The sequence below is a fragment of the Pelmatolapia mariae genome, linkage group LG1, assembly GCF_036321145.2.
Source record: "Pelmatolapia mariae isolate MD_Pm_ZW linkage group LG1, Pm_UMD_F_2, whole genome shotgun sequence".
In the NCBI taxonomy this organism is placed as follows: domain Eukaryota; kingdom Metazoa; phylum Chordata; class Actinopteri; order Cichliformes; family Cichlidae; genus Pelmatolapia; species Pelmatolapia mariae.
In genome coordinates this window covers 28,728,580-28,747,402 of record NC_086227.1, presented here as the reverse complement: position 1 = coordinate 28,747,402, position 18,823 = coordinate 28,728,580, and the positions used below count along the sequence as shown (strand labels likewise).

The following is an 18,823-nucleotide window of genomic DNA, read 5'->3' as shown; positions in this document are numbered from 1 at the left end:
TAGTATATTGTTTCAAAAGAGTGCAATAACAATATAAATCAAAATTATATACTGCAAGGTAAAAGACAAAGCTGCTGGGTTAAAAGTGACTTATTTCAGTAATCCAGCATTGGGTCAAACATGGACGAATAGAGCACCAAGATAGTCCAGCCCAGAATTTTGGGTTGATGTGCCTGGAAACATTAGGCTCTTCATATCCAGCACAACAGTTCCCATAATAAGACTACATAATAGAATAAAATCTGTATCTTCACAGCATTATTAGTTCCATTTACAATTAATGAATCTTTCCTGGCAAGAAAGAGGCTGACAGTGCAACAATACATCCACTCAGGGCTGTACCATCGGCAACAGCTGCCGTGTTTAAAATGCAATATGTCGGCCATGCAAAGAGAAACAGAACTAAAACAATTGGCAGTGATAAAAAGAAACAGAGTATGGATTAAAAAAATAATTTAGAAAGGTTGCTGTCTCATGAGTAGCAGAGCAGAGGTGGTTCCACAGCATGTGGAAAAAGCATGTGAGGTTGTCACACAATACCTTGGAAAATTAATAAATTATGGAAACCTGATCTGCTGCTAGCTCAGACTGCTTCTTTGCCCATCTACTGAGATAAAGTCACTGACAAATAAAGGCACCTTTGTGTCTACTTTTTTCAGCAACCGTCTACTTCACCCTATTTTGGTGTATTGCTGGAGATCCAAGGAAGTGTAGTGTAGTGTTTAGTTGGTAGCTGTTAGGATGTGAATAAGGATAAAAAGCCCTCACAATGCAAGATACAGGGAAACCCAGTGCTGTTGTTTGTGTCAATGCTGGAAAGCAAGCTGCAGTAAAATCTTATACATTTCACATTCATCAACTTTAAATCCTGCAAAATGTGAAGAAAAGATCCTGAACTCAAACTAATATTTTTATAAATATATTTTGTGGCAATCATTAAGACAGCCAAAGCTGGTCTATATACTGTATGCGCCGTCTATCAAAAGGTTCATCTGCTCACAGCTTCACAAACTGAGCTCATGCTGGACTAATCATGTGAGAGCAAACAGAGTACTGAACAGCTGGAGGAGGCTAGGATCACACACACTAGCTGAGCCATGACAGATATAAACAGACTTTTAAGGAAAAGTTTGGACTGAGCTACAAATTTCTTGTCCCCCTCCTCCTCTCTGTCTCTCTCTTTACTGGCTGCTCAATTCTGAACATCCCACCATATTAAACTAAGATACACTACCATTTTCAAATGTAATGCGTTGTTAAATGAATGGGAAACCCCTTTAAATCTGGGTTACGCTACAAAAACATGGAAATGTCAAACACTCTGCAGGACACCGATTTGTTTTCAGCTGTGTCTCTCGGGGCGTTAAACAACGGTCAACACCAAAGGCAAAAGAAGCAATTTTTTAGCAGGCACAGCAAGATACAAAACCACAGCGTAATTAACATGTTATCACTTCAAAAAGCCGATTCTTAACCTATAGCCTGATTATAATTTAGGATTACACTTAAAGCACATCTGATTACATTGAGATCTGCCTGTTTATTGAAGCTTGGTACAAATCAACATCCGAGCTCATTAATTGCTGGAAAACTAAAACACACAGCAACTGTAAACTCATTTGCGGAGTGGAACATAGTTACAAAGGAGCTGGGCACCAGATGTTGCCTAGTTAATTGCCCCCAGAAAGCAGCACATTGAGTCGACTTGAAAATTTACATTATTGTGTGCTGTTAGAGAGGTCTGTATACAGGCAAACACAATTTAATATATTATAAAGTCTACTGACTATTAGTTAGTTGAACGTAAACAGCATAATCTCGAGTGTCCACAGAAAAGATCACAGAGTAATTGATAAATTGTACAGGTGTGTGTCTTGCTTACACACTCACCCCCTTGCTGGGTAAACACACAAATGGAGCGGAAGTAGACTGTTTAGTTTCAGCGGCTCCCTCAACTGATGTGTAATGCTTTAGAGTGAGCTGTACAGGTGAAGTGCTTAAGCTTTCACTGTGAAACTGTAATCGTGTAAGTGAAAAGAATGACAAAAAAAAAAACCCACTGAAAAATAGAAGGGCGGAAAATACAGTAAAACTAAAGATGCTGCTGCTGCAACTCCAAACAGCAGATAAAAGCAACACGACTAGAAATCATTTAGTGTGCTTCCATATGGCTCCCCGGCAGCTGGAAGCGACTCCTGATCATCCCGATAAGCCTCGTCAGAACAAACATGTAGCACGCGACAGAGCAGTAACCTAACTGTATAGGTTCCATTAACACAAAGTAGCACGTCTTCTACAATATACACAAACTGGATATTTTATCAAGTAGCTGATCGCTAATTTAACTATGTAGTCAGCTAATCACATGCAGGCAACTCAGTGGATTTTGGCATGTAGATCTGGTCAACGCAAGCATCAGAATGGAAAAGAAATGGCATGGTTGTTGAGCAGAAGTTCACTTGGTGAAAACGCCTTGTGGAGGTCAGAAATTTGACAATGACCAGACTGATTTGAGGAAGGAAACAGTGACTCAAATAACCACTGGTAACAGCTAAAGTATGCAGAAGAGCATCTCTAAAAGCACAACACACCAAACCTTGAAGCAGATGGGTTAGAGCAGCAGAAGAGCACACTGGGGTCCTTTCAGCTAAAAACATGAAACTGATGCTCATCAAACTGAAGAACAGATGAATGGAAAAACATTGCTTGAATTCTGCTGCAACATTTGGATTGTAGGGTCAGAATTTGGTGTAAACAACATGACAGCATGGATCCATAATGCCTTGTGTCAAAGGTTCAGGCTGGTTGTTATAATGTAACTGTGTGGAGGATATTTTCTTGGCACACTTTGGGCTTCTCAATACCAAATAAGTTTGTTTTAAATCTTTATCAGCAACCTTTACGACTAGAGTACTCAAACACGTTTCTTGTCAGTGAGTTCACTGTACTGAAATGGCTCTACAGTTATCAGATTCTCAAACTGTTGGAACGGCAGATTTCCATCATGGATGTACAGCGGACGAATCTGCAGCAACTACGTGACGCTATTGTGTCAATATGGAATAAAATCTCTGAAGAACGATTCCAGCACCTATGCCATACAGAATTAAGCAATATCTGAAGGCAAGACGGGGTTCAACACAGTACTAGCAAACTGTACCTTTTAAAGTGAATGAATTTCATATTCATCCTCTAGTAGCATTGGTAGCAAAGTAAGACCTTGCCACTGGGAAAATTTCATTGGCGTCCAATCTGTCTCAGTACAGCATAAAAGTCAAAACTGCAAAGCCTCCATTACAATTATCCAAATGTGTGATTTCACACTTTAATTTAATTTAATGAAAAGCCAAATCACACATTTTCAGCAACTTCTCTTTCACCCGTAAGTGGTGTTGTGTACCATCTGTAATGACTTCTTTTTTTCCCCCTCCCAATCTATCCAGCCACAGTCCAAACATGTGATTTAAAAGCTTTTCTGTCACTATATGTGTGCAGCACGTCTCCATTAACAGCCTCTTACCTTATTCCTCAGGAAAATGCAGCCCTGGATATCTGCTGATCTTCACAGCTGAAAAACAGAAAGGAGGATTTTTATAAGCCACATTTGCAGAATGCAAAAATATAGACTTGCATACAAAAGATAATTACAAATGTTAATCTATACAGTGATTAAAGCAATGGATTCACAGCAGGAGTATTCATGCTCCACTGAAACAAAATACCTAGGCCTATACTTTTAGATATGTGTAACAGGCTATGACATATTTAACAGCAAATAAGGATAAAATACACTCCAGGCAAAGCATAATTAGGATATGCACAATAATTACTTCCTTGGTGTTAAGAACAAAGAGGAAAATGCATTCAGTTAACTAAACAGATGCAAATAAGTCAATTAAAAAAAAAGCAGAACAGTTTAACTAGAATATTTTAAATGTCAAAAAATGAATAGTTACAACTATGTAGCACACTTATTACACAGCAGTCAGACATTTTGACTAAATGACATTTAACCAACAACATTGTGGTTTAAAATGACCTACTTCATGTGAAGACTGCACTTTACAGGTATATCAGGCTAAAACATTTGAGGTTTGTTTATTAAGAAAATGAAAAAAAAAAACAATGTCCAAGGATACAAAGGTTTTACAGACAATCTACCACAAAAAAAGATAGCAAATTTAATCTGTGCTATAGCTGTATATGCAGTATTTTTCTACAGCTACAGTTTCCAAATGTTCAGGGCTGATCAATACAGCAAGACAGCCAGAACATTTCACAACAGGCAGCATGGATTATTACACCTGCCCAGGCAGTACAATATCATGCCCACAGCCAGAGTTAATGACAACTGGCTGCAGTGGCTCCAGACAGGGAGGAGGACTGATGGGTGGACAAGTGAGAGACACTCTTAAGGTGGATCATCGAAGGGTAAACCAGCACGCTGCAGGCACACTGTCGTGCCTGTCCTCTCTCCCACGGGAGGCTCTGCACACACTGCGGTAACACCGTCACTTGCATTACTGCACAGTTGTCTTGAGTGTGAGAATGCGACATCCTTGCAGTCCTATACCCCAATGAAGTTATTCGTTTTCACATACAGCAAAATGTGAAAAGATAAAGTACGTTTCACAGGAAGCCAGAACTATCCGTCAATTAATACATCCAAGCGGTACAAACAGTGTGATATTAGGAAAGGCAACTCCAAAGGGCTGCATACTGATGAAAGCAAACACTGGCCAGTGCTGCTAATGATTCTGATTACCTGCTTAATCATCAGACTCCACTGGAGCTTGGCTTTTGCTCAGGCAATCTGCCCCCTGAGTATTATTGACTCGCTGACATTGGCAGTGAGTTGAAGAAGGGTTTAGGTTTCTTACTGGGAGGCAACTGATTCACACAATGACTCACTTCTCCAGTCCCACTAAGGAGGTAAGAAATCAAACTTTATGATAGCAAATGTTCATTAAAAGAATGAAACAAAGAGGAAAAAAGGCCAGGAAAGCAGCATGCACCCACGCACTCTTGTTTGATGACTTTTTTTTTTTTTTTTTTTTTTTTTTTTTTTTTTTAAATTTAGCTCCTTCTGCCTTGACAGAAACAATTAACTTTTTGCTACTTGACTTCCAACAGCTTGAGAGATTCTAGTATGCTAGTGGCTAAAGTAGCCTATATTAAATACTAATAGTATATAACCCACTAGTTTCAAGCATGCCTATAAAGCAGAACATACACTCATCTAATAGGTTAATTTACCAGAATTTTTTTTTTTTTTTTTGGGGGGGGGGGGGGGGGGGGGTTAAATCCCTGTTGGCAAATTAGTCAGTTTAATTTTATTTCTATAACACCAAATGACAACAACACTTGCCTCAAGGTGTTTACAGTGTATCCTGCTAAGCAGCGCCATTAGCTGCTACTTGCATACAAGCTGATAGCCTTAAGCAGCGATAAAAATCTACTTTCAACTGAAAAGCTAGGTGTTTCTCACAAACCACTATAGTTTTTAGGTTATTATGCTAATAGTAGCTAAAGTAGCCTACATCAGCATCTACTAGCATATAAGCTGATAGCCTCAAGAACAAAAACACCACTTTCAACAATAACAAGCTATTTTTCCCCCCAGCGATTTCCAGAGTGTTATGCTAGCAGCATTAGCCACTAGTTATAGCTGATAGCCTCAAGCAGAGATGAATGTCACCACTGTACACAGACAGGCTATTTGCATGTTCTTTTGCCTTAACAAAATCTAGGAACACTGTTAACCCCACTGCATCTTTTCCTAGTAGTGGCTAATGTAGCCTACTACTATAGCATACTAGCTGCAAGATGCATCAGATGTGAGTACCGGTAATTTTTCTAGTTGTCGCTACATGTGCAGCATCATTTCAAAGAATCACACTGCTCAGTTTAGCAAAGTAGCAGGAGAAGTAACTGTGTCTTACTTTAACATTCAAATTACAGTTTTGCATAAAATGGTACACTGTTCCCCAATGTTTATACCCTGTGATAATAGATGGTTATTAGATGACATTTAACAGGGTCTCCTATTAAAGACACATTAGAAAATGAAAAGGAAACTTTGACACAGATCAAACAACAATAATTAAAAAAAAAAAAAAAAAAACAACATGAAAAGAATCATTGGTAATGCCTCAAGGAAAACAATTAAGGACAAATTAAACAGGGTACTTAAAGAGAGAGGGGAAAAAAACAAATCTCATGCAACTAGACACATATTTGCACTCCTATAATTCTTTCATCTGAGTCTGAGGGGAGCTGCATTGAGCAAAATTCAACATGCTTGATTTAGGAAACTTCCAGGGGTCACCACAGGCATAAGTAGCAACTATGTGCTTAAAAACCACACTTTACTTGGAGGATATTTTTGTTCTAGCTTAATTAGTCCAATAAATAAATAAGGCTGCAGAAAGTTATAACTGAGTAGGGGAAACTCTCACAAGGTATCCCTGGGGTTTCCAGAGGTGTGGCGCATTGCTGAAGGCAACCTTTGGAAGCACAATGCACCACTGGGGACCTCATTGTTCAGTCCTGCTTGTTTCATTAATAACACGGTGTGGATTGGACAGAGTGGGGACAAGCTGACAGTGTGTTGCCTAGGAAAAGCCCAAAAAGGAGGCCTTTAATTAAGCTGCCCACTATGATGCCCCAGCATCAAACTATCAACAGGAGATGATGTTTGCTATTAAGCAAATTTAAATTAATTATCTTAAACAAGTTTACTGCAAACACAGCTGCCACTAAAGCTCTCCTCTAAAAACTCAGGGCTGGGTGCTAAGTTCCTTCATCCAGGCCATCTCAAAGATCAGTGGCAGCTGTTCACTGAGGGGGAGCATTGCTCATTCACATCTTTACCAAATTCTGCAGAGATTTGCACAAACACAGTCTTGCTCAAAGGAATAGTTTGACATTTTGGAAGACTTATTATTCTCATTTTTGTTGCTCTCTGCGCCTTACATATGAAGTTAAGTGTTAACTTCATGACAATAAATGCACTTGCAATGCAACTGTCCTGTATTACAATCTGAAATTGACTTGCAAATAGAAAGATTGTGAATCCCAAATCATGGCCAAATATTTTCTTCTCAAGTACATGGAAGCTTATTATCATTTGAAATCCATCCAATAAATCAAACAACCCTAATTACATTCAATTAGCAAAACAAGTGGCTCAGCGTCAAGGACAGGCAGATCTACCACTACCATCAACAGCAAACCCTGGCTCCAAATGGCTTCACAAAACAGAAGTGTCTCGATAAAACCATAGCACTACTACCTGAAAAAACCCACAGATGTAATAGCAGGGATAATCTTTGTTCCATAAACAACCCGTTTATAAACCACAGACTGAAATTGTCAGCTCTTTGCAGAGAATGGGTTTTGGTTTTTTAGAAGCAATGCTGATGGGGAAACAACTTCTGGATGATGCTCCTGCTGTTTATATGTCAGTAGGGGAGCACCGATAGTCCCAAGTCATGGTAGACATCCCAGCATTGAAGATACTGACTAATCGTCTGTGTTCTTTCAGCACACTTTGTATAACTTGATATGCAATGACCTAAATGGCAGCATGGATCTGGGAATGATAAATGTGATGGGGGAGGTGTGAAGAGAAGACTCTATCCATTACCCTCACTGGAAGCGACTAGAACTATAACTGCACTAAAAAAAAATAGAGCTTGCCTCCAGAAAAATCAATAAATTAAAAATAAAAAATAAAAATAGACCTTTAGAGAACTCAAGATATGACAGGATGAAACCCTGCAACAGAACTAATTGATGAGAAAAGTACATGAAGTAAAAGTAAACAGATATATTTTAATCCGTACCACCTGTGTGAAGCAGATAACGTGACCTTTCGGTGCAAATGCCAGCTCGCGTTTCACTAATATCAACCAGAGCAAAAAACATTTAGTGATTCAGTGGTTAGAAGGTTCGACGTTTGAATCACATGGCTCTCTAAAGCCTTTCTTTGCAAAAGGTGCATGTTCTTTCTGTACCTGCACTGGTTTTCTCTGCATGCCAATCTTTATAAACACAAATCATACTTTTCTGCTGACTTGTGTTCCATTAATATACTTGCTGAAAAGGAACAAAGTTTTGCAGCTTACAGTGTGATCCCACCATGAAAAAAAAAACTAGGGAGCTTTGCTTGAAAGAAAAATCAAAGACTAGTTGGATTGGATGTTTGTATTTGAGTGTGCCTGTATGTCTGTGTCTATATGTCAGGTTGGGTATCAGACGCCACCTCTCTGGGGACATCTCAGGCCCTCCAAGGTTTGGAGGCCTATCTCCCCCCACCACTTCCCCTGCCGGTGGCAGACGCCCTCAGACATCGGTGCGTTGGTGGTTCTTTGTGTCCGGGGGTGGGCGTCCGGGTACACACCGGCTCACTCCTTGGTGGCTGCTTATCGGGGCCTGGAACCTGGGGCTCGCTCGGGCCACTTCGGGGGTGGGGTGCCCTCGGCCTCTCGGCCTGGGGCTCGGTCACTCAGGCACAGCTGGCTGCCGGCGGAGCTCACGGGCACGTCACTGCAACCCCCCCTGGCTTCTGCTCCGCGGCTGCTGAGTGATCCCTCATCTGGGACTCTCCTCAGCTCTTTCTGGGACAGTGGCGCGGCTGCCCCTCTGTTGGTCTTCCTTGGTCTCTTGTGTCCTGGGGGCCTCTGGATGTCTGGAGTTTTGATCTCCTCCATACCTGCTTCATGCCCTGGAGGATGGGACTGTGGCCCCCCACACCCTCTAGCAGATCATTACATTAAGGAACCTTTTAAATACAAGCGCGCTCATGCTCACAGGTGTACACACAGGTGATCACACACACAAACTACACCCTTTTTGGCTCCTACCTCAAAGCACACTGTGCGCTGTCGATCTTACGTGCTGCACAATAATGTTTAATATTAAGTATTTAGTGTTATATTCCCATATATCATTGTGATGTTGTTTATTCTATTACTCTCGTTTTCTTCTGCTTGTTTTCTTTTTTCTTTCTCAACAGGTGATCCAGGTGATCGATATATGTATTTTTTGTCTGCTTATTTTGTTGGTTTTTGTTTTTTGCCCTTTATCCCCGTCCCTCTTCTCCGCTGTTTTTTTTCCCCCTCTTTCTTTCTCCCTTTTCTTTTCCCCTGTCCCGTATCTAGCAAGTAAAATAAACAATAAAAAAATAAAAATAAAAAAAAAAAAAGACTAGTTCCTAACCTGAAAACCTTGGACACATAATGATAAGAAAACATCTATGAATGAATCTAACAGGGGGGGAAAAAAACTAATGGCAGTAATAGATTAAAGAAATTCATAGCTTCTACTTTTATCTGCTGTTATTTGCGCTTTATCCTGCTTGCGGAGCTCCAAAGTGCCACAAAAAAAAAAAAAAAAAAAAAAATTCAGCTCCTTTTTTAAAATAATACAGATGCATCTCTGTACAGCATGATGAGAGAGACAGGCAGACAGAGGTGAATTAAAGTGATGGATATGAGCCATTGTTTAAAATCATGCTAATATGGTATATTATCTAACCCAACAGTTGGAGTATGGGGGGGGGGTGTCACCTAGTGCTTTGGCCAACCAGGTGGTCAATTTAAGCCCAGACTTGTAATACAGTGGCAGAAATGCTTATATTATATTATGTAAGACATCTAGTGCAACACAGTGCATGTCCCCTATAAGAATAAACACATTTTCACTAGGAAATTAAACATAATAATAAATACAGGGCCTTATCACTCTTCGTTCAGTTTGGAGTTTTTCCCCCCTCTTACTTCTCTTCTTTCCCCCCTTTTTTGGCATGACATCTGGGGAACAGCTGGTGCTTTGCATCATATGCAAGCACACATACACACAGTTGTTACACAGGGGTTAGGAGGTCAGGAGCCCCGTCTCCAGACACACCATTTAATCTGGTCTACGTATAGACAGTCTCTGCACAACCACAATTACACAAAAACTGAGACACACACACCAGACCCTCTCTCATCTCTCTTCTATACAAGGCAACCACTCAACCCTCTCTGGGGAGGGCAGAGATTCTCACTGATTAGCTCTGCCTTTCCAGATAGTGGGGAGTGGTGAGGATGGGGGGTGCGGGTGGAGGGTAGGCACGGCTACTAATTCAATTACACAGATTCTAGTCTGTGTTCAGGCCGACTCCTAGTTCCATGAATGGAATCAAAACCACCCCGGCCGAGTGGGGGGTGAGAGCAGAGTGCCAAAAATATGTTTAGATTTGTGATTTAAACACTGGTTGGTTTTGTTTTAGCTTGGGAGAGGCCGCTATTATTCTCTGGCTGAACACTGGAAACCCCGTTATGAAATAAGGGTTTCACAGGATTTCTGACAAAAACATGTAAAATGACCCCCTAAAAAAGGGGAAAAGACAAAAAAAAAAATCTGCAATTAGTTGCTATTAAAACTCAACTTTATCCACTGAGAATAATATTTATCCCCATGAAGCTAAAGTGTATTTAGACAAGAGGCAAAATAGGCAAAATTAAAAGACAACACAAACTGGAAATCCGAGTTGCTCTCTATATACTAAAAATAAATCTAAATATCATTTTGTGTAATTGCTTTTCGAAAGCTACATCCACCAACAATAGTGCAATGAAATACTCCTATTTAAAGTTCCTGCTGCCAAGTTTCTGTGAGCAGCTGCCAAACAATAAGAACTGAAATGACAAAAGCAGGGACACCTGAGGAAAACTATCAAAAAGAAGCAGAAAGAAACTAAAACTACTCAAATAATGTGAATGTACAAATCATAAAAACATACATTTATAAATTTATGAAGCACATTTTCAGGTGCCGTGGTTAGCACTGTTGCCTCACTGCAAGAAGGTCCTGGGTTCGAATCCACCATCTGGCCAGGCCCTTTCTGTGTGGCGCTTGCATGTTCTCACCATATCTGCAGCCCACAGACATGCAGTCAGTCGGGTTAGGTTAATAGGTGATTCTAAATTACCCAAAGGTGTGAATGTGAGTGTGAATGGTGTCTGTGTTAGCCCTGCAACAAACTGGCAACCTGTCCAGGTTGTACACAGCCTCTTGCCCTGTTTTAGACGGAATAGGCTCCAGCACGCTGTGACCCTGAATTGGAGCAGAAAAAAAAAAATGGATGGCTGGACAAAGTTTTCTATTTTAAATTTTTTTTACATTCACTTCACATTTCACTTGTTTATTAACCGTCATCCATCCCTAGAAGTAAATCTCCCCTAAAAAAAATTCCCTGAAAAAGCTGAAACATTAAAGACTGGCCAAGTCAACAAGATCCTTCCTTTTTCACCATCATAAAACAGAACAGAGCAACCGTCAAACAAAAGGCTTTATGCAACACTTAACACTAGATAATGCAAATGCACAAATCAAATTGGCAGAAAAATAATATCAGTATTAAATTGACATAAATACCATGTCATAACTTTTTTTTTCCCTTTTTTTTGCTGTCCATCTGTCTTGAAAATGGTTTCTGGAGAAGCTCACCAAGTTTCAGAGGTAAAAATCTGGGCCTTGGTCCAGTGTTTCAAACAGGTTTTGCTGGACATAAAGATACCAGCTGCTAAGCAGTCACGGCATAGCTGAGCAGCTTGATTCTAATCATACTTTTGCACTCCTTGGCAGGGTGTGATAGAGCCTGTACTCTGGTTACACCTTCTGATCACTTTGCACAATCCTGTACTGCATTTGGAGCTAACATCTTGATGGGAAAAACACCAATTGCTTTGGTATAGCAAAACTTCACCACTGGACTAATCTAGAGCTACTATCCATTGTTACTTTGGTCAATATACGGCAAAAATGTTGCCACTCACTGCTGGCAAAATAATAATAAAGCTCTTATATGTGCCAGAACAGCTGATAAAGGCCCAAAACAGTACCAACGGTGCTGCGTGAACATCAAATCTAGTAAGAAAGCTACAGAAGTTACTTGAGAAAATGTAATCGATGAGTGCCTTGATTGGAGGGAGCTTTTTATTTTAGCACATTACACCACAGAATAGTTGGCTTCTTTTTCCTTTTGGTCTTCTCGGCTTTAAATGTGCTCACCAACACGGCCGCCAGGGTCAGTACATTATTTACAAGGTACAAGAAATCACCAGTTTAAAAAGCCATGTCTCAGTCTGGCAGTCTTGCAGATTAGGATGGTCCAACCTTCCTCATGAGCTGCTGACCTAATCTTCTTTTGCATCTCAGCCGCACAGATATGGGAGTCCTCTAATCCGCTCATTGGATGGACAGCTGCAAACAGACACTTAACGGTCTGCTGCTGTAGCTCTAGTCATTTTGGCCTTCAAAAAGCAATGCGGCCACGAGCTACAGTATATGGATCGACATATGTTTAAACCAGCAAAAGTACTGCTGAGCCACCCTTCATCTTTTTCATTACCTGCATTTGCAGTCAAGGTTTTCTAAGTGGGCGAAGTGTGGGTTTTTTTCAGGCGTGACACTTTCTTAAAGCAAACACCCCCCCCACCCCCCCCACCCCCAAAAAAAGTGTATGCGGCAATTTCAGGACAAGTGAATGTGATAACAGTTCCTGGCAGGTAAGCCGACAAACAGGCAGGAAAACCAATTAAAAAGCAGTCTGCTGGCTGCTCTGAGGCCCAGTCACAGCAAAGGAGAAGAAAAACATGACATGGGAGGTAAAGTGACTTACAGGCCTCCGACTGCCTATTGTGGGTGAACAATTCAGCTACTCCAAGCCCAGTTTTTCAGAGCCGTCTGCAAAGTGAAAGCCTGACCCCTTGCTTGTCAGTTCTATTGTTAGGAGAAGGCAAGAGCCGCTCCCAATTCACCTCATACTACATTAAATGCTATGCATTGTTTGGGGAGTTTCTGGCAACAGAAAGCAGACAAGGTGGTGAGCGTGCACACACTCGTGCACACATGCTTCTCGATTTTAAGATCCCATCGTTCGAAGACAGAGGAGTTATAACAAAGACTGCATTTAATTCTAATGACCTGACCTTTGTTTTTAAAATACAATATCCACATTACTGCTGATTAGAGCAGGGTGATATGACCAAAAATATTTATCACGATATACATTTGAAAATTTGCGATAATGATATAACTGACGATATCATTGACAATAGACAAAATACTTTACAACTCCACAACTTTATTAGTGCAAAAAAAAAAAAAAAAACCCATCAATGTATTTTCACTTAAACAAGCAGCTTTTATGTGCATTAAAGTTATATAAATATTTAACAGTGCAAATGCAAATTCCTTGCTGACAGTTTAACCAAAAGGCATTTCCATTGGAAATTGGCTGACATATCCTCAGCATAACCATGTATAATATCCACAAAACTTAAAGCTCCTGCCTACGATAGCTGTAATGCTCCGACAATCCATCAAGCGGTGCGGCTTCGTAGTTTAGCAAAGTCGTACTAAAACATTTGACAGATTTTCGAGCGCCGTGTACCACATAAAATCGTTTCGAGGTCAGTAAACACAACCAGAATTCATACATAAAGGCACACGGGATTATAAGGGGCACTTTCGATTTTCAGAAAAATCAAAGGATTGATTTTAAGTGTTCCGTATTTTCCAAAAAACACGACGGCCCGCTAGCATGCTCTACCAAAAATAGTGCTTTGTTGTGTATCTGACGGATGAAAGCTAAACCAGTTCCACACCACTGAAGTTGCAGCATTTTTACAAACCAATTCTGGTTCATTCGTTTCATTCAACGATCCGCTTTCGCCCTTTTCATTCTCCATCGCCGCCATGCTTTTTCCGCCATGTGCGTATGAAAAAAAAGGCACTGCGCATGCGCGTTTTACCCATATTCTATCGCGATATTTCATTTTCTTATCGTTGCCCAACATTATACCGGTGTTACCGTGAACGGTATGATATGGCCCAGCTCTACTGCTGATGTCATTCAGCTAGCATATCAGTGTTGCTCCATCATATTTAAGCCATCTTGAGCTTACAGACCAAATCGTTGTAGTTAAAATCTAACTGGTGTCAAATTTCTTCTTGGTATTATTGAACACATTATCCATTACCCAATCCATGCTGACAACCAGGTCTTGGTCAGCCATTTAATATATTAGAAACTGATTTATAGGCTAAACTACACCTGTGTCAAAACGACATGCAGTCATTATCTAATTAGTGTAATAATCTAATGTATGTAAAAATAATTAAAATTAACAGATGGAACAAAATGCTGGCTACAGCACTCACAGCATTTGTAGTGTAAAAGCACAGAAGTATAAATGAAGAGGAAATTGTCCTTAAGTACCTCATTTAGCATTGTAGTAACACTATAATTCTAGTGGTGTAGGAAGCATCTCAGGAGGGTTGTTCATCGTATTATGTTTTCTACGCAACTGACAGTAATACTAAACTCAAGCTAAGTTAAGGCACGGTGACCCATTTCCTGTCATCACAAATCATGCAAGAGGAGTCAATTTTTTAGATACCCAGACAAACACAATGCTAAAAATTCAAAATGTCACACAGGCAGTGTGAATATCCCAGCCCTCTATGCACCACACTTCATCCGTTTACCAGATGTCTGTGCTGATTTACAGCCTAGTGAGTCCAACCTGTGTCATTTCATCCATGTGGCTGGGTCGGGGCTGAGGTGTTGACATGCTCGCTAACCACAGGCTTAGGAAGAGATAGGGCTGTAAGAATTAAGAGAGGGTTAGATTCGAATGGGGGAAAAAAAAGAAAAGGTGAGATAAAGAGAGAAACCGTTAGGGGGGGTTATGGGGGGTGGCACAGCTACTGTTTCCTGCGAGGTCAGCAGACTGGGGCTGATTCCAGGACAGCTTATCTTTCAGCAGGAATACCACAACCAGACCAAAGGAAGAGACAGGAGGGAAGGAGGCAACCAGCACTATGAATTCTTAGCATGTTACATACCCGGAGGAGTTGATGACATTAATGACAGATACAAAGGGTTTTTTGTTTGTTTGTTTTTATTAGATGAGATTTGGGGCAAATCAGAACAAATAAAATATGGTCAATGTGACAATTATGAAAATTTTAAAGTCCCGAAGTCCATATTTAAGCAACTTATACAATCCCTACCACAGTGTTTTAGAGGTGATGGAAGTTTAACCTTGATCTCGATCGCGAGATTAGAAGGTCCAAACATCTGTGACGACGGAAGTCCTTCAACATAATAGCAGCGGAAATAATTCACTGCTAATTATTATTACAAATCTGCAGTCTGGGTTGCTGATATAAGGTTGAATAGTCTGTTTCACTGTAAAGATAATTTATCTAATCACAGCCTTATACGGTACCATAAAATCTGTTTTCAGAGTTATCAGGAAACATGTTGCCTTAATTTGTTAGTTTAATGATTAGGCGTCACAATAGTTATGGTTACAGTAATGATACACGTGTCCCATAAATAATGTAAGCTGACCTTGTTTCATTAACAGGAAAAAAATGACAATATCATTAATCACTTAATAAACTTGACTATTACTAACATAGGAGAATTGGTGGGGAAAAGTTCAGATAGTATTTTTTTCCCCGTTGTATTGACCAGCTCCATCTATGTGTTTGGAATCTTATAATGTTCAATCAGGCTTTAAGGGACACAGGTAAGACACAGAGGACTGGTGGAAATAGCTGGAAGCAAAAAATTTTGACTTCAGCTCATGTTTTGTAAAACCAAGTTTAGGCTATACTCGTGGGGGAATTTCATTCATATCCTCTGATAGGTCTGTCTGCCTTAAGCACACGAACTGTCTTTTATGCTCTCTGATGTTAATGGACCAGCGTCAGAGTTGAAATATGAGAAAAGTCCAATGTTTGTACTTTGTATGGTGTGGATAGAAAAGCCTCTTTAACCTAACTTTTTTTTTTGTCTATTATTCATAAAAGGTTTTTGAAGTTTCCTTTGAGCCTGGAACTAAAAGTCAAAGCATGCGCAACATACCACAAGTACAGGAATTAGCAGCCATGGTGACAATGCCATTCAAACCGTGCTTGTGACAGATCTGTTATTAGTGTTGATCAACTTCTAAGGGAAATATCGCTCTCTTTAGCTCCTACGTATTCCACTATGTTCACAAGGTAGTTGCTAACTTTCCTCCTGCTGTTTTGTGCTGCATAGTATAGAGTGGTTTTGGTAAAAACGACGTGTAGCTTAGGAAAAATCCAGTCATTTTATAATTCTCTGTAGACTCATTATCAGCCTCTTATTGTTAATATAGAAATATTTATTGCAGCCATTTTAATGGACAGAAAAGTGCATTTTTGTTCTTGTCTCTCAATAAAAATGCAAGTAGTACCAGACTGTTCGTCTCAGTGACCATCTGTGTATTAAAAAGGAAATTCCCTCCAATAAAAAGAAAAAAAAATTGTCGGTTTCAGGTGAACACAGCCTGCCTTAGTAAATCCATGCAAGGTGAAGAAAATCATTGGAATGCATGGCAGTCCAAAGTATGCAAGGGTCCCAGGTTTCTCGCGAGTATTCACCTGCTCACACAGCTGCATTAAAAAGCCAATAAGGCTTGGCAACACACTTAACAAAACTCTAATCAAGGAACAAGCTGCACTTGATATCTTGGAAAACAGATCAAAAACAAAAAAAAAAATCCCATCTGCCACTTGTAACTGGCATATAAACCCAGCATGATAGCAGTGCCTGTTGCCAGTTCAAAATCCAGACTGAGCCCCTGCATGAACATTTTCTTTGACAGCGGCCAGCAACAAATTTCCACCTGCTATCTGCTGACTGACCTTATGAACATAAAGAATATTTGAGCAAAATAAAGCTGAGGAGACTAGCGGAGCGCAGATTTATGAAATGCCTATTTGAACAGACTGCTGCTTGTAGTATGAGAGATCGAAATCAAGAAGATTTTATCATTCCAGTAAGAGGGAACCCATGCACTTCCTTACTCAAACCCCCACCCCCCACAATAAAGATGACCTTTAAAAAATAAAAACAAATCATGGCATTCTAATTTTTCCCCTCACTCCTCTCTCTATATTTCTACTTGATGTGGTCCAAATATATCACTGTAAGATGACTTTAAATTTAAATCCTATAAAACTTAAAAGTTAGTTTTTAAAACAACTTTTAGCTTCACTTGTTCAGCTGATATATATCTAGTTTATATTTTTAAATAAAGTACTAGTGTATGTAAATGAGGATCACTATTTTGGTGCACTGCCGCTGTTATATGTTATGCCCCAATCACTGAAGCCCACAGAACTGGTCAGTGACCCCCTGGCAACCTCCAGCTGACAGGGAAAAATGACTATCCAGTGACGAATTGGCAAAACCTTTACTTTGAAGACAAATTGTCTCCATTTCTGGTTTTTAGTTTCACTACCGCTTAGCCATGCAAACTATGGGCAACTCGCAATCTACCAGCAACCAAAGCAATCACAGGGAGGCTTTTTATGCAGTAACACCATTGCAATCAAATTAACCTGAGGAGAGGAGGAACCACTCGCCAACCAGTTGGGGAATACACATATTTCCCTATTAATCAGAGGTTGCCAAGGTGCCTCTATGTGACTGAGGCCTTACTTTCTCTTTATGCTGAAGCAGGTTCCAGGTCTCTCTTTTTCTGTCTTATCAGCAACACTGAGTCATCTCAGAATAAGTAGTAGAGCGATACGTAGCCTACGCAGTTCTGCTTTTTTGTTTGTACCACGCAGCCTGCGTCTATGCCAGGTGGACTGTGCTACAGTAACTGCGGGAAACCTTTTTGTGTATGCGAAAGATTATATGTGCAAAGCTGCCAGTGTGACTCAAACATTATGAAGTATAACACTATAGAGATATTATATCTGATATGTATGTATATGTCTTGTTATAATAATTTATCCCTTAACTGACCGCCTCTGTGTGCCGAGTGCATAAGACAGTAGTACGCTGCATTCACTGATATGATGAGTCTTAAAAACCCCAATAAGACAGACTCAGCTGAGTCCAACAACTTTTTTCTGGCAGAAACCCTGAAGAAAGACATCATTCAATCATGTTGTCAAAGAGTTGAAGGAGTGGGCGAGGAAGCCTCCCAAGTAATTTCCCTGGGGGTGTGCTCTGCACTGGGGAGATAAGTAACCCGACTGAGGACAAGGCTGGCATTCTACCCCAACTCCAAAAGACAAAATGCCTGAGTCCATCTAAATAGAGGAATCTGACAATGGAGCATTTGTCTCTTTGCCAGCTGGAGAACAAGCTCCCCACAGACATGTAGATATGAAAGACAGTGCGCAACAACTTTAAGCTCAGAAGATTACTAGGAACAATCTTATTTTAAATTGGCAAAGCAGAAAATACTGACACTGGATTATCTAAATTAAATTCAAACCAGGACCACGAGTGATTATACCGCTGTTTGCAAACAGTGGCCTTTGAAATTAAGCATGCGGTGATTATGAAGCATCAAATCTCATGGTTTTCATTTATTCTACACCAAGAATAATGCCAAGATGAAGTCAAGACCTTGTGAAATCACATGCAATTCATATAGTGCACATACATACAGTGACTTAGAAGCTAAAGGTGTAGCAGTGATTACGCAAAGCCGACAGCAACTTTTGACTTAGGATCAATGGAAAAAAAATACATCTCCAGACATTCCTGCCTGAATAACATTTCAACATGTACAGGTAGTACATTTAGCAGCCTAACCACCATCTTGCAGCTGTCACCTGTCACAGCCACTGTAACGTGCACTTTTCACTATGTTTCTCATCCATGTAAAGATGATCCATTTGGGGGAAAAAAAAAGAGTTAAATTGTAACGTGTTAATATGGCATATCTTATTTGTTGATTACACTTTTAAAAATGCAATGAAACTG

General features: G+C 40.1%; 1 protein-coding gene across 2 annotated transcripts in view; it reads right to left on the bottom strand.

Moving 5' to 3' along the window:
• tln2a (talin 2a) overlaps positions 1-18,823 on the bottom strand; it is a 99,918-nt gene that overhangs the window by 69,669 nt on the left and 11,426 nt on the right. For both annotated transcript variants that reach the window (XM_063477895.1, XM_063477904.1), the window contains exon 2: positions 3,521-3,568. The gene's annotated coding sequence lies outside the window, so the exon portion shown is untranslated. The remainder of the gene's footprint in view (positions 1-3,520; positions 3,569-18,823) is intronic.